General features: G+C 42.7%; 1 long non-coding RNA gene across 1 annotated transcript; it reads left to right on the top strand.

Annotated features, from left to right (window-relative positions):
• The first annotated feature begins 2,004 nt into the window (after window positions 1–2,004).
• On the top strand, window positions 2,005–9,644 carry LOC310795702. Its single transcript, XR_014553637.1, has 4 exons — window positions 2,005–2,119; window positions 2,271–2,451; window positions 5,806–5,871; window positions 9,491–9,644. It is a non-coding gene; the product is annotated as an uncharacterized lncRNA (long non-coding RNA).
• The last annotated feature ends 4,846 nt before the right edge of the window (window positions 9,645–14,490 follow it).

Below are 14,490 nucleotides of genomic sequence, written 5' to 3'. Positions count from 1 at the left end.
ATCAAAACTGTCACATTAAAACATCAATGACAGATGAATTGATCTGGGGGCCGGGGCTATTTTTCCTTTTTTTTTGGGGGGGGGGGGATACTGAGGCCATGACCTCGGTGTCCTCAATGGTAGCTACGGGCCTGGCTGCAGCCCATGCAGGCAGCCAGAAAGCCAGAATTTGAAAAATTATTTCCCTATTATTTAAAGACTTAAGACCTTGTTGTGCTTATTTTTTGTCTACTATTGCAAAATAATAGTAGGCCTATTATCATGAAAAAGTATTTGTAAAAAAAAAAAAAAAAAAAAAAAAAAAAATTTTTTTTTTTTTTTACCCTCTCTGGCGCCCCTAACGGCTCAAGCGCCCTTAGCATTTGCCTAGTTCGCCTAATGGACGGCACGCCACTGGCTCAGTGGCACACTGACAAACAACACAAGCAAACAATGTCACCATCAACTAGACTGAACAACTCGAGGATAGCCAGTCTGCTCGGTACGTACCTCCGGGGGTTTACATGTGCTCATTCCAGGTAGCTCTATTTGTCTCTCAATAGGTGAAAATTGCGTTTCTCAGGCTCCATTCACTCTTGCTGCTAAGAGATAACACGCTGCCACGCCATCTTGGAACGAGTGAAAATGCGGCTTCACGAGCGGGGTCTCCGACTCGTCTTTACAGGGACCAAGAAGAAGAATTGGGGGGGGGGGGGGGGGCTGCCATCTTGTGGACGCTACAGGTAATCACAGTGTCAAGCTGTTCAAATCCAGTTGATGGTGCAAAGCACTACAATAACTCAGCGAAAGGGAAGTGAACATATTCATTATAAAGACAGAGAAACTCGAGCAACAATAGGAGGTTGGCGGTCAGTTACAACGAGAGAGTGACCGGCCAGACTGAAAGGCAGAGAGAACATGGGGGAAATAAAAATGATCACTCACTAGCCAAAAATAATTGGAACACCAGCTTTCCATAAAACACAGCAGTCATGTTTATTAATATTAAGCAAAACCACCTCCTGTTCTTTGATGTTTTCTTCCAATTCATGTGTAACTTTTAGGCTGTGGCTCGGTTTTTTGGAGAGCATGACACTGAATCATAATCGACTGCCACTGGTGGTAATCATATTACTGTATTAACAAATAATAATAATTTAAACATGTGACAGATCTAATGTTTGATGGAAAACTGGTTAATTTGGCCAGAGTGTTGGTATCAAATGTTAACATTACCCTGTAGTACCGTAGTTGTTTATCTGACATGACCTTCGTAAATCATAAAACAAAGGCTTGCATGAAGCAGTAGCAACTCAGAGGTAGCGGCTACGATATGGAGTGGACTGTCTGTAACTTAGTTAGTTTAGTAAGTTAGTTCGTTTTGCCAAACACAGACGGCTAGGTTATCCAGTTCCATACAACGGTTTCACGCAGCGTGCTGTATGCATAGCTAAATAACAACAGTGCGGTAAATGCAGCGCTAGTCACGTCAGCATAAACAGAGAGTCCATCAACACATGCAAGAAAACAAGTGTTTACCTTTGCTTGCAGGGCACAGAGTAGTGGAGGAGGACACTTCTGCAGGTTTCACTACTTCCTGGTGAGGTGACGTCAGAGCAGCAGCTGCCGCGTGTGTGTGTGCGTGTGCGTACGTGTGTGTGTGTGTGTGTGTGTGTGTGTGTGTGTGTGTGTGTGTGTGTGTGTGTGTGTGTGTGTGTGTGTGTGTGTGTGTGTGTGTGTGTGTGTGTGTGTGTGTGTGTGTGTGTGTGTGTGTGTGTGTGTGTGTGTGTGTGTGTGTGTGTGTGTGTGTGTGACACCGCGTGATTTCTATTCGCACATAGGTTACGCAATAACTACACCCTGTGCGTGACTCCTCCTGGCTTTCCACTTCAGGACCAATCAGAAACTCACATTTACTGTAGGCTACAAAATCTCAGTGTGGGATGAGGAAGTGGTGTGCTTGGTCTGCTGACTATGTGCTGACTGCTTTAGTCACTTCTATCTGACTTATATTATATCTCAATGGTGGGATGAGGCATCCTTTCATCCCCTGACACTTGTTGTTGAGGTATGACAGGTCACTGCTGACAGACGATAGTTTGAAGCCTGAAATAGATCTTCTGGACTTGAACAACTTTGGGTATCAGTATCTAAGAGTTTATTCAATTGTTTCTGACTTGTACCAATTTTAATATATGCTTTGATATAACCATTCATGTCTGCTAGTCTTAAATAAACGTGTGTCACTGTGCACTTAACCTTATCCACCTGTCTGTTGTCGACTGTCCTAGTCTCCAGTCTCGCTGTTTTCCTCCCATTCAACGAAAACGCCTGGGTTTCTTGTGACTAAAACTCTATCACTGCCAACCGCCATCAAACCTAAAAGAAGAAGAAGAAGCAGAAGGGGAAGAAGAAGTGGTGTGCTTGGTCTGCTGACTGCTTAGTCACTTCTATCTGTGCGGGCGGCTAAATGTAAGTCATATCCATTTCAATCATATATGTAATAAGAGTTCATTTACATTGTTATGCTGAGTCATTTGCATCTGTATATGACACCAATGTAAATCTAGTATTTGATGTATCCTTGTCTTTCTGTAGAAGCACACATAACAATAGGCCTACTTGCAGTGTTGGGGGTAACTCATTACAAAAGTAACATATTACATGTAATATATTACTTTTAGCAGTAGCCTAACTCAGTAATATAACTTATACTTACTTATAGGATTTCAGTAATATTATACCAGTTACTTTGTCAAGTAACTCAAGTTACAAATTGAGTTACATTTGATTAAATCAAAGCACATATTTAAAAAAGATACAATCATTTCCTAATCAAACTGTGTGTTTTATGCAAATAACCACTATAGATGACAATAACAAAGGAAAATAATAACATTTAGAATTTTGGATTGTTTACACTGATTTCAAGGCGGTTGAAATTATTTTTCGGGATGGTTCTGGGTCGGCGATGTCATTCCGCTGCTGCTGCTGTTTTGGTAAAAGTAATGCAAAAGTAGTGTAATAAGTAACGAGTTACTCTACACAGACAGTAATATTGTAAAGTAACTTATTACTTTCAAATGAATGTAACTAGTAATATGTAGTACATTACATTTTGAAAGTAACTTGCCCAACACTGCCTACTTGTAACGGAAAGAGAAGATGACAGTAAATAATGCGTCACCAACATAGTGTACGTTGTCAGACATGCTGTAGTGTAGTGGCTGCCATGTCAGCATGTGAGATCATTTATCATCTAGAGAAGTCACACTTCAAAACACAGTCTGTGTTTCACAGGCTGTAGGCCTAGTCTATTTCAACACACAGGCTGTAGGCCTAGTCTATTTCAACACACAGGCTGTAGGCCTAGTCTACTTCAACACACAGGCTGTAGGCCTAGTCTACTTCAACACACAGGCTGTAGGCCTAGTCTATTTCAACACACAGGCTGTAGGCCTAGTCTATTTCAACACACAGGCTGTAGGCCTAGTCTATTTCAACACACAGGCTGTAGGCCTAGTCTACTTCAACACACAGGCTGTAGGCCTAGTCTATTTCAACACACAGGCTGTAGGCCTAGTCTATTTCAACACACAGGCTGTAGGCCTAGTCTACTTCAACACACAGGCTGTAGGCCTAGTCTATTTCAACACACAGGCTGTAGGCCTAGTCTACTTCAACACACAGGCTGTAGGCCTAGTCTATTTCAACACACAGGCTGTAGGCCTAGTCTATTTCAACACACAGGCTGTAGGCCTAGTCTATTTCAACACACAGGCTGTAGGCCTAGTCTACTTCAACACACAGGCTGTAGGCCTAGTCTATTTCAACACACAGGCTGTAAGCCTAGTCTACTTCAACACACAGGCTGTAGGCCTAGTCTATTTCAACACACAGGCTGTAGGCCTAGTCTATTTCAACACACAGGCTGTAGGCCTAGTCTATTTCAACACACAGGCTGTAGGCCTAGTCTATTTCAACACACAGGCTGTAGGCCTAGTCTATTTCAACACACAGGCTGTAGGCCTAGTCTATTTCAACAAACAGGCTGTAGGCCTAGTCTACTTCAACACACAGGCTGTAGGCCTAGTCTATTTCAACACACAGGCTGTAGGCCTAGTCTACTTCAACACACAGGCTGTAGGCCTAGTCTATTTCAACACACAGGCTGTAGGCCTAGTCTATTTCAACACACAGGCTGTAGGTCTAGTCTATTTCAACACACAGGCTGTAGGCCTATAGTCTATTTCAACACACAGGCTGTAGGCCTAGTCTATTTCAACACACAGGCTGTAGGCCTAGTCTACTTCAACACACAGGCTGTAGGCCTAGTCTATTTCAACACACAGGCTGTAGGCCTAGTCTATTTCAACACACAGGCTGTAGGCCTAGTCTATTTCAACACACAGGCTGTAGGCCTAGTCTATTTCAACACACAGGCTGTAGGCCTAGTCTATTTCAACACACAGGCTGTAGGCCTATAGTCTATTTCAACACACAGGCTGTAGGCTTAGTCTATTTCAACACACAGGCTGTAGGCCTAGTCTATTTCAACACACAGGCTGTAGGCCTAGTCTATTTCAACACACAGGCTGTAGGCCTAGTCTATTTCAACACACAGGCTGTAGGCCTATAGTCTATTTCGACACACAGGCTGTAGGCCTAGTCTATTTCAACACACAGGCTGTAGGCCTAGTCTATTTCAACACACAGGCTGTAGGCCTATAGTCTATTTCAACACACAGGCTGTAGGCCTAGTCTATTTCAACACACAGGCTGTAGGCCTAGTCTATTTCAACACACAGGCTGTAGGCCTAGTCTATTGCAACACACAGGCTGTAGGCCTAGTCTATTTCAACACACAGGCTGTAGGCCTAGTCTATTTCAACACACAGGCTGTAGGCCTAGTCTATTTCAACACACAGGCTGTAGGCCTAGTCTATTTCAACACACAGGCTGTAGGCCTAGTCTATTGCAACACACAGGCTGTAGGCCTAGTCTATTTCAACACACAGGCTGTAGGCCTAGTCTACTTCAACACACAGGCTTTAGGCCTAGTCTATTTCAACACAGGCTGTAGGCCTAGTCTATTTCAACACAGGCTGTAGGCCTAGTCTATTTCAACACACAGGCTGTAGGCCTAGTCTACTTCAACACACAGGCTGTAGTAGGCCTAGTCTATTTCAACACAGGCTGTAGGCCTAGTCTATTTCAACACACAGGCTGTAGGCCTAGTCTATTTCAACACAGGCTGTGTAGGCCTAGTCTATTTCAACACACAGGCTGTACGTAGGCCTAGTCTATTTCAACACACAGGCTGTAGGCCTAGTCTATTTCAACACAGGCTGTAGGCCTAGTCTATTTCAACACACAGGCTGTAGGCCTAGTCTATTTCAACACACAGGCTGTAGGCCTAGTCTATTTCAACACACAGGCTGTACATAGGCCTAGTCTATTTCAACACACAGGCTGTAGGCCTAGTCTATTTCAACACAGGCTGTAGGCCTAGTCTATTTCAACACACAGGCTGTAGGCCTATAGTCTATTTCAACACACAGGCTGTACGTAGGCCTAGTCTATTTCAACACAGGAAATAAGTCAGATAGGGCTGGCTTCCTCTTCCTGACTCATTCCTCTGCGGCTGCTCTGGGCCGAACATTAACCTGTGCATGAATGTGGACACAAGTCAATTTATACTTCCTACTTATTATTTCAGAGGGAAATATTTATACTTTCTACTCCACTACACTGATTTCACAGCGTTGTTATGATCATCATTGTGTTCCCTGTCTTACCAACAGTCTCTGTTTGATTATGTCACAGCTGATTGGCAGGAAGAGATCTGGTGGAGGAAGAGAGCAAGAGACAAAGATGACTTCTTCACAAGAGGTGAGAACATTAGAATCTGTTGGTCAATGTAATCTGTTAGCTCGCCTATTTATAGGATGTTGTCCTGCAGTGATACTCAACTTGCGGCCCGGGGGCCAGATGCGGCCTGTGATAGGGTGAAGAGTGGCCCCCCAACCATTTTCTACTTCACAATGAAAACTAATGTTAAATAAAGTTTGACTGAACTCCAGCTAAATTGTCAAATATGGCCGTCTGCTCTCCACCCAGGCACTTACAGTATGTAGCCTATAACTTAACTTAACCTAACTAACTAACTATCTATCGTGTGTGGACAAAATTGTGAGACTAAACTCCGGCTGACACCCCAAAAACCCCGCTACAGAAAAAAGTATATTAATGTTTGTATATTAACTGGCCCTGGCCTAATGCCATTTTGCAAAAGTGGCCCCTGGGCAAAACAAGTTGAGTATCCCTGTTGTACTGTATGTCAGAATGAGTACTAAGTATTCTCTCTCCCTCACTAACTTTGCTAACATTAGCCTGTTGGCTTGGTTCTTCCTATATGATATTTCACAATGCAAAGCTGCTGCTGTTGTCCAGGTCTGGATGAAATCAAATATAACGTGCCATTTATTTTATGATGTGCAATTTTCTGATAATTACACAAAGTGTTTTATTTTCTTTTGAAAGTAATAAGTTACTTTACAATGTTATTGTCTGTGTAGAGTAACTTGTTACTTATCACACTACTTTTGCTTTCACCAAAATAACCGCAGAACGACACCACCGTCCCAAAAAAGAATGTCAACCGCCCTAAAGCCAATGTAAACCGTCCACAGTTCTAAATGTTATCCTTTTACTTTGTTATTGTCATCTATAGTGGTTATTTGCATCAAAAACACAATTTGATTAGGAAATTATTGTATCTTTATTTAAATACCGTATTTCCCCAAATAGTAGCCCGGGCGTTTAATACGCAAAATCGATTTGGACCCCAGGCGTTTAAAAGAACCAGGCGGCTATTTGCTGCAGGCGTTTATTTATTTTTGCACCGACCTGCACCAGGCCATTATTCGGTGACAGTTCCTGTCCAGCATGTTTTTAGTGCAAAGGTCGTGTATAAGACATAAGGTCAACATATCCTTACTTACAAACATAGTGCAAAGCAACAAGATACCGTAGAGGTAGGCAAGGCATCAACATGTAGTGCAACAATTGTCTAATACAGTAATAAAAAATAAAATACCATACCGGTATACTAAAAATAAATCAAAGCTACAGTACTCTATTTTTTAAATAAAACAGGGCATAAAATAAAATTATGGTACCAAGTACTGTCAAAAACAACAAACCACACCACCATCAAAACAACACAGCAACAATAATAGTACTCTCAACGCCACTCATCATCATCATCATCATCCTCCTCCACCTCCTCCTCCTCTTCCTCTTCCTCATCATCATCGTCCTCAATCACAAGTTCGTTGAGGAACTGCTGTTCCTCGTCGCTCTCATCCTCTTCCTCAGCCATCACAGCCTGTACACACACACACACACACACACACACACACACACACACACCTCACTCTCTCACACACACACCGACAAACCTCTCTCTCTCTCTCTCTCTCTCTCTCTCTCACACACACACACACACACACACACACACACACACACACACACCTTAAATGAGTTGATCACACTGTCCCGATCCAGGGCGTCCCAGGCTCTCAGGACCCAGTCGACCAGGAGGCGGCGAGAAGGGGCTCTCAGGTTCCCTGACTTGGTGTAGGACTTGTCTCTATCACCTGCCATCCAGTTGTCGTAGGCGTCACGGAGGTGCGCTTTGAAGGGGCCATTCCACACCACATCAGGGGGCTGAATGTACTTGGTGCAACCTCCAGGTATTACAGCCTGTGTGACGTTGTAACCCCTCTTCAGCTCGGCCTTCGTGGCGACGCTGATATGGCAGCGGTATGAGTCCCATGCGAGTAGCCTTGGTCCGAAGTGGAATTTCCCCACCACCTTCTGGAGCCATTCCTTTGCCAGGTCGTCGTTGAACCACCCGTTCTTGGAGGAAGCGATGGCGACATCGGGGATGCTCTGCATAGCCTTTATGTCGCGGACGGCCCCCTTAAACATGATGAAAGGCTTTAGCTTTGTCCCGTCCGCTTTGGCTGCGAGAGCCACCGTGATGCGAGCCTTCTCGTGACCGGTGGTCTTTTGAGCGAGGCGGTGCGGGCCCCTCTCGCGTTGATTGTACTTGCACCCACCATGTCAAACCAGACAGCTGTTTCGTCCATGGCAATGATATTCTTCGTCCGGATCTTCTTGCTCTCTATCTGGCGAGTGGAGAAGACGATGAAGTTGACTAGCTTCTCAATGGGAGCGTCCTTCTGAGCTACAGTTGTTCTCCTCCTGAGGGAAAAATTGTTACGTCGGAGGAATCGGTTAAGCCATCCGCGAGTTGCTCCAAACACCTCCCCATCTCTCTTGTCACTCGCCGTGGCGTACAACTCCTTGGCCTTCACGCTAATCATCTTGCGGGAGACTCTGAGGTTCCGTCCACGAGTGTGGTGTATCCACTGGGACAAGTTATTCTCCAGCTCTTCGCTCACTTTCTTTCTCCCTCCACCTGACAAGCGAGCCCGCTTGCCACCTGTAGCCGCCTGCAGGGTAAGTTCACCTTTCTTTTTTTTCCATTCACGGACGCGCTTCGGGTCCACGTTGAACTCTCTGGCAGCTGCTTCTCCAGAGTTCTGCTCGGCGTATTTCACAACTGCTAGCTTGAATTTCAAGTCAAACTTTCTCTTTTTCTTCCCTCTTACATTATCGTTTTCGTCCCTCTCCTGTCTATTCTCCTCATTCTCCTCCATGTTGTCTTCTAAATTCAGTTCTCTCGCGTCCGCCATGTTCTGTCCTACGTTCATTCTTACGTTCTTACGTTCGTCTGTTTCCGTCTTCGTTTGAACTCCACGTTGCCTTCAAGTGCTGTCAGCAACGTAGTAATTTTAGGGTTACCTTAAGAAAATGCAAATAATGGCCCCGGCGTTTACTCGGACCGGCGTTTAATACGCAAAATGGGGTCAGACCCCCGGCGGCTATTAGGTTCCCGGCGGCTATTTGCTGCCGGGCTATTATTTGGGGAAATACGGTATGTGCTTTGATCAAAATAAAAAATAAAGTCTTGGCATTAGTAGTTTTACTTATTATAAGCTGCTTAGAACTATAGTGTAGGAAGTTACAGTAAACAGGGCTTAATTCCCTCTAATATTTTTGTGTGAAGTCATAACGTTATAATTGACCTTCACTCAATACTTGACTTTACTGAGTAGATGAATGCATCATAATGTAACTCAATGCACCCTAACGAGGAGCTGACAGCAGCTCAGTTTCAAGTTGTAACTCACATTACTTGACATAGTACAGTAACTGGTATAATATTACCAAAATCCTATTGGCGTTATATTACTGTGTTACTGCTAAAAGTAATATATTACCTGTAATGTGTTACTTTTGTAATGTGTCTCCCCCAACACTGGTTACACAGTACATACAACAAGATATGTTTATCTGTCAGCATATGCTTTCATATCATAAAATACTTTGTCAGAGAGAGTAATGACTTATATCCTTTATATCTTCCTCCATGAAACAGAGAGACACCAACAGACCAAAACGCCACCGCTCTCTGCAGTGTGGGACATCTTTCAGTCAGTCAGGTGACCTAAAAACACATCAACGCATTCACACTGGAGAGAAGCCATTCTCCTGTGACCAATGTGGGAGGAGCTTCAGTCAGTCAAGTGTCCTAAAAAGACATCAACGCATTCACACTGGAGAGAAGCCATTCTCCTGTGACCAATGTGGGAGGAGCTTCAGTCTGTTAACTAACCTAACAAGACATCAACGCATTCACACTGGAGAGAAGCCATTCTCCTGTGACCAATGTGGGAGGAGCTTCAGTCAGTCAAGTCACCTAAAAACACATCAACGCATTCACACTGGAGAGAAGCCATTCTCCTGTGACCAATGTGGGAGGAGCTACAGCCACGCAAGTGACCTAAAAAGACATCAACACATTCACACTGGAGAGAAGCCATTCTCCTGTGACCAATGTGGGAGGAGCTACAGCCACGCAAGTGACCTAAAAAAACATCAACGCATTCACACTGGAGAGAAGCCATTCTCCTGTGACCAATGTGGGAGGAGCTACAGTCTGTTAACTAACCTAACAAGACATCAACGCATTCACACTGGAGAGAAGCCATTCTCCTGTGACCAATGTGGGAGGAGCTACAGCCACGCAAGTGACCTAAAAAGACATCAACACATTCACACTGGAGAGAAGCCATTCTCCTGTGACCAATGTGGGAGGAGCTTCAGTCTGTTAACTAACCTAACAAGACATCAACGCATTCACACTGGAGAGAAGCCATTCTCCTGTGACCAATGTGGGAGGAGCTTCAGTCAGTCAAGTCACCTAAAAACACATCAATGCATTCACACTGGAGAGAAGCCATTCTCCTGTGACCAATGTGGGAGGAGCTTCAGTCACTCAAGTGACCTAAGAACACATCAACGCATTCACACTGGAGAGAAGCCATTCTCCTGTGACCAATGTGGGAGGAGCTTCAGTCACTCAAGTGACCTAAGAACACATCAACGCATTCACACTGGAGAGAAGCCATTCTCCTGTGACCAATGTGGGAGGAGCTTCAGTCACTCAAGTGACCTAAGAACACATCAACGCATTCACACTGGAGAGAAGCCATTCTCCTGTGACCAATGTGGGAGGAGCTTCAGTCAGTCAAGTGACCTAAAAAAACATCAACGCATTCACACTGGAGAGAAGGCATTCTCCTGTGACCAATGTGGGAGGAGCTTCAGTCAGTCAGGTGACCTAAAAACACATCAACGCATTCACACTGGAGAGAAGCCATTCTCCTGTGACCAATGTGGGAGGAGCTTCAGCCACTCAAGTCACCTAAAAACTCATCAACGCATTCACACTGGAGAGAAGCCATTTCTCCTGTGACAAATGTGGGAGGAGCTTCAGTCAGTCAAGTGCCCTAAAAACACATCAACGCATTCACACTGGAGAGAAGCCATACTGGTGTGAACTATGTCCGAGAAGGTTCAGTCAGTCAAGTAAACTAACAAAACATCAACACATTCACACTGGAGAGAAGCCGTACTCCTGTGATCAATGTGAGGGCAGCTTCAGTCTCTCAAGTGACCTAGCAGTACATCAACAACACATTCACAGAAAGTGTTCAGGCTAGCCTCATGCATTCACACTGGAGAGAAGCCATAATGCTGTGACGGGGTGTAAGACAAACTTCACTTAAAGGGACAGCTCACCCTAAAATCCAAAATACATGTTTTTCCTCTCACCTGTGGTGCTATTTATCCACCTAGATTGTTTTGTGTTAGTTGCCTGAGTTTTGGAGATATCAACCCTAAAGATTTCTGCCTTCTCTCAAATACAATGGAACTGGATGGCACTCGGCTTGTGGTGGTCGAAGTGACAAAAACATACATTTGAAAAAACTCAACAGCAATATGTCTCTTTCCAGAAATCATGACCCGGTTATTCAAGATAATCCACAAACCTTGTTGTGAGCAGTTTCATGTAGGAACTATTTTCTTTACACCGAACTACACCCACTAGCTCCTAGCTAGTTCCTACATGAGACTGCTCACAACTAGGTACAGTATGTGTTATCTTGGGTAGCCGGGTCATGTACTGTTCATGATTGATGTTATTAATTACTCTGCACAAACAGATAAGAAGAGAGAGAAGATAAAAATAATAGTGAAATCAGCAGAGATACCTGGGAATCAAGGGTCTTGTATGTGACGAAATTGAGAATACACTGAATGGAGGAAGGCATGGGTCACAATCATTGTCATCACAACCACTCTCATCATGTGGTGCGGTAGCATCATGTTCTTAGCTAGATTGCAGTGGAATGCAAGAAGCGTTATTGCTAATGGGCAGGAATTTAAAAAATGTGTTGCAGATTTACAAGATAAACCTAATTTAATATGTATACAGGAGACGTGGCTGAGATCACAGTGGGATTTTGTAATACAGGGTTATGTAGCTTTTTGGAATGATAGGAAGACTGGGAATGGTGGTGGGGTGGCTACATTTGTGAGGAAGGGGACTAGATTTAAAGTAATTAACGTAGGGAAAGCATATGAGTCAATAGTGGTTAAGATATGGACAGAGAAAGATGAGGTTGTTATAGTGAATTATTATAATCATGTAAAAGATTTGTGCCACGATACATTAGATCATATTCAGGATCAAATGATCTGGTGTGGGGATTTTAATTCACACACTGCAATGTGGGGAGGTGAGACAACAGATGCAAATGGTTCAATTTAGGGATGGGGCCAATCCGATCCAATATCGGTATCGGGTGCCGATATTGGCACCAATTCATGGATCGGATCGGAATCGGATTTTTTTTTTTTTTTTTTTTTTTTTTTTTTTTGCAATTCCATATTCCATATTCCTGATATTTTGTTGACTCTGCCATAATCAGGAAGTCCAAATAACAATACAAAGACCTAGAGTAGACCAAAGCAATTAACATTAAGATCATGTTCATGTGCAATTTACAATCTGCACATATTTGTGTATATTCTCTGGCTCTGCACAAGTCGATACATATCTGTGCAATTGTTTCTGCATGTATGCTGACTCCATCTATAAAAGTGTTTATCAGTAGTTACAATGGACATTGCCACTGCCTCCAACTGGACGTTTTGATAAGATGGATAGGTAGTAATCACATATCTACAGCATGTAGATGGGGTGTAATCATTGTACCATACCAGTAATGTTTTTTTTTAGCAGCAGCTTTATTCTCAGCACTGGAGAATGTTGGCAAAATTTATTTATTATTATTATTAATTAATTGAATTGATAGTTTAAATTTGCTTTTCCATAAGGCAATACTTTGATCGCCCCTAATGGTAAAGTTATTGTCCTGCCTCTCTCAGTTGTGTCTGGAGTCCATGCTGTCACTAACTCACATTGCTGCTCTTATTGTTGCCATTTATTGCTCCAAAGGTCTGCTTTATGTTTATGTCTAGATGAGCTTCTGAGCATATTTCCTGAAGAGACATGAGTTTCCGCCACGCACCACTTAACTTGCGTTGCCATATCCCGTGTTTTAAGCAGTGTTGGGCAAGTTACTTTCAAAATGTAATATACTACATATTACTAGTTACTTTAATTTGAAAGTAATGTTACTTTCCAATATTACTTTCTGTGTAGAGTAACTCGTTAGTTATTACACTACTTTTGCATTACTTTTACCAAAACAACAGCAGCAGCAGAATGACATTGCCGCCCCGGAACCATCCCGAAAAATAATGTCAACCGCCTTGAAGTCAGTGTAAACAATCCAAGATTCTAAATGTTATTATTTTTCTTTGTTATTGTCATCTATAGTGGTTATTTGCATAAAAATTGATTGATTAGGAAATGATTGTATCTTTAAATATGTGCTTCGATTTAATAAAATGAAACTCAATTTGTAACTTGAGTTACTTGACAAAGTAACTGGTATAATATATATTACTGAAATCCTATAAGTAATACGTTATATTACTGAGTTACTGCTAAAAGTAATATATTACATGTAATAAGTTACTTTTGTAATGAGTTACCCCCAACACTGGTTTTAAGTGCCTCATTACCTGGCTTTCATGAAGTCCTCCTCCTCCTTGCATGTCCTCTTGCCATCATTGTGATGCTGGATGATGGCATCGTAGCCTCCTGTGCTGGTCAGGTCAGAGTTCTGTCAGTCAGATGGACATTAGATATTAGAGTCAAATTTAAATATGTGTTCATTATCTTTGTTTTTAGCTGCAAGTGTGTATAAGATTATTTATATATGATGTAGGATATATCATGTGTTTAGATATGTCTTGTTTATGAATTATATCAGTTATATATGCTACTTCACAGAGTTTACTGTCCCCATAGGAAATGTATTTTGCAATGACAAACAACATAACACAGTCATAGATCACTGGTGACACAAGTCACATTAATTATACTACACAGATCACACAACACACAGCACATGACTGTCCAACTACAGTAAATAGATTCATGCAAAACTGATTAATTTTTAGCACGTGTGTGAGATCATGTGCAAAATAAATCTGCATTACTGTTATTCGGCGAAGTTCTCCTTAAAGGATTTTGGGGAGCAGTGGTCAGTCACACCGTTTACCTTGTCTAGCCTTACTCTTTCTCAGACTGAGGTCTAACCTGAAGTCTCTGTCTAAACATGTGAAACTCACACCTGAGGCAACTCTAGCCTACAACACAGTCAATTCACAGTGAGCCAGTCTTTGACAGAGGATTGATGTATTTGAGTTGCTATTCCCCATAATTTGGGTCTGCTGAGGTAGCAGGTCTGTAATCATAGCAACTAGGCTATAGCAACCATCCTGATGTCAAGATCAGTGGGTCGATTTTCGATCATTATACAAATTATGCCATACAAATGATTATTTTCATCATATCTTTCTTAAATAATAGTCTATATTGGAATCTAGATAGCCAAATTACTTCTTCTTTTTTGTAAATCAGGTAGGCTACCAAAGGCTGGGGGGGGGGGGGGCATA

The sequence above is a fragment of the Poromitra crassiceps genome (assembly GCF_964638095.1).
Source record: "Poromitra crassiceps genome assembly, chromosome: 21".
NCBI lineage: Eukaryota > Metazoa > Chordata > Actinopteri > Beryciformes > Melamphaidae > Poromitra > Poromitra crassiceps.
Note: the sequence above shows the minus strand (reverse complement) of the source record. Positions and strands in the feature narration are given on the sequence as shown.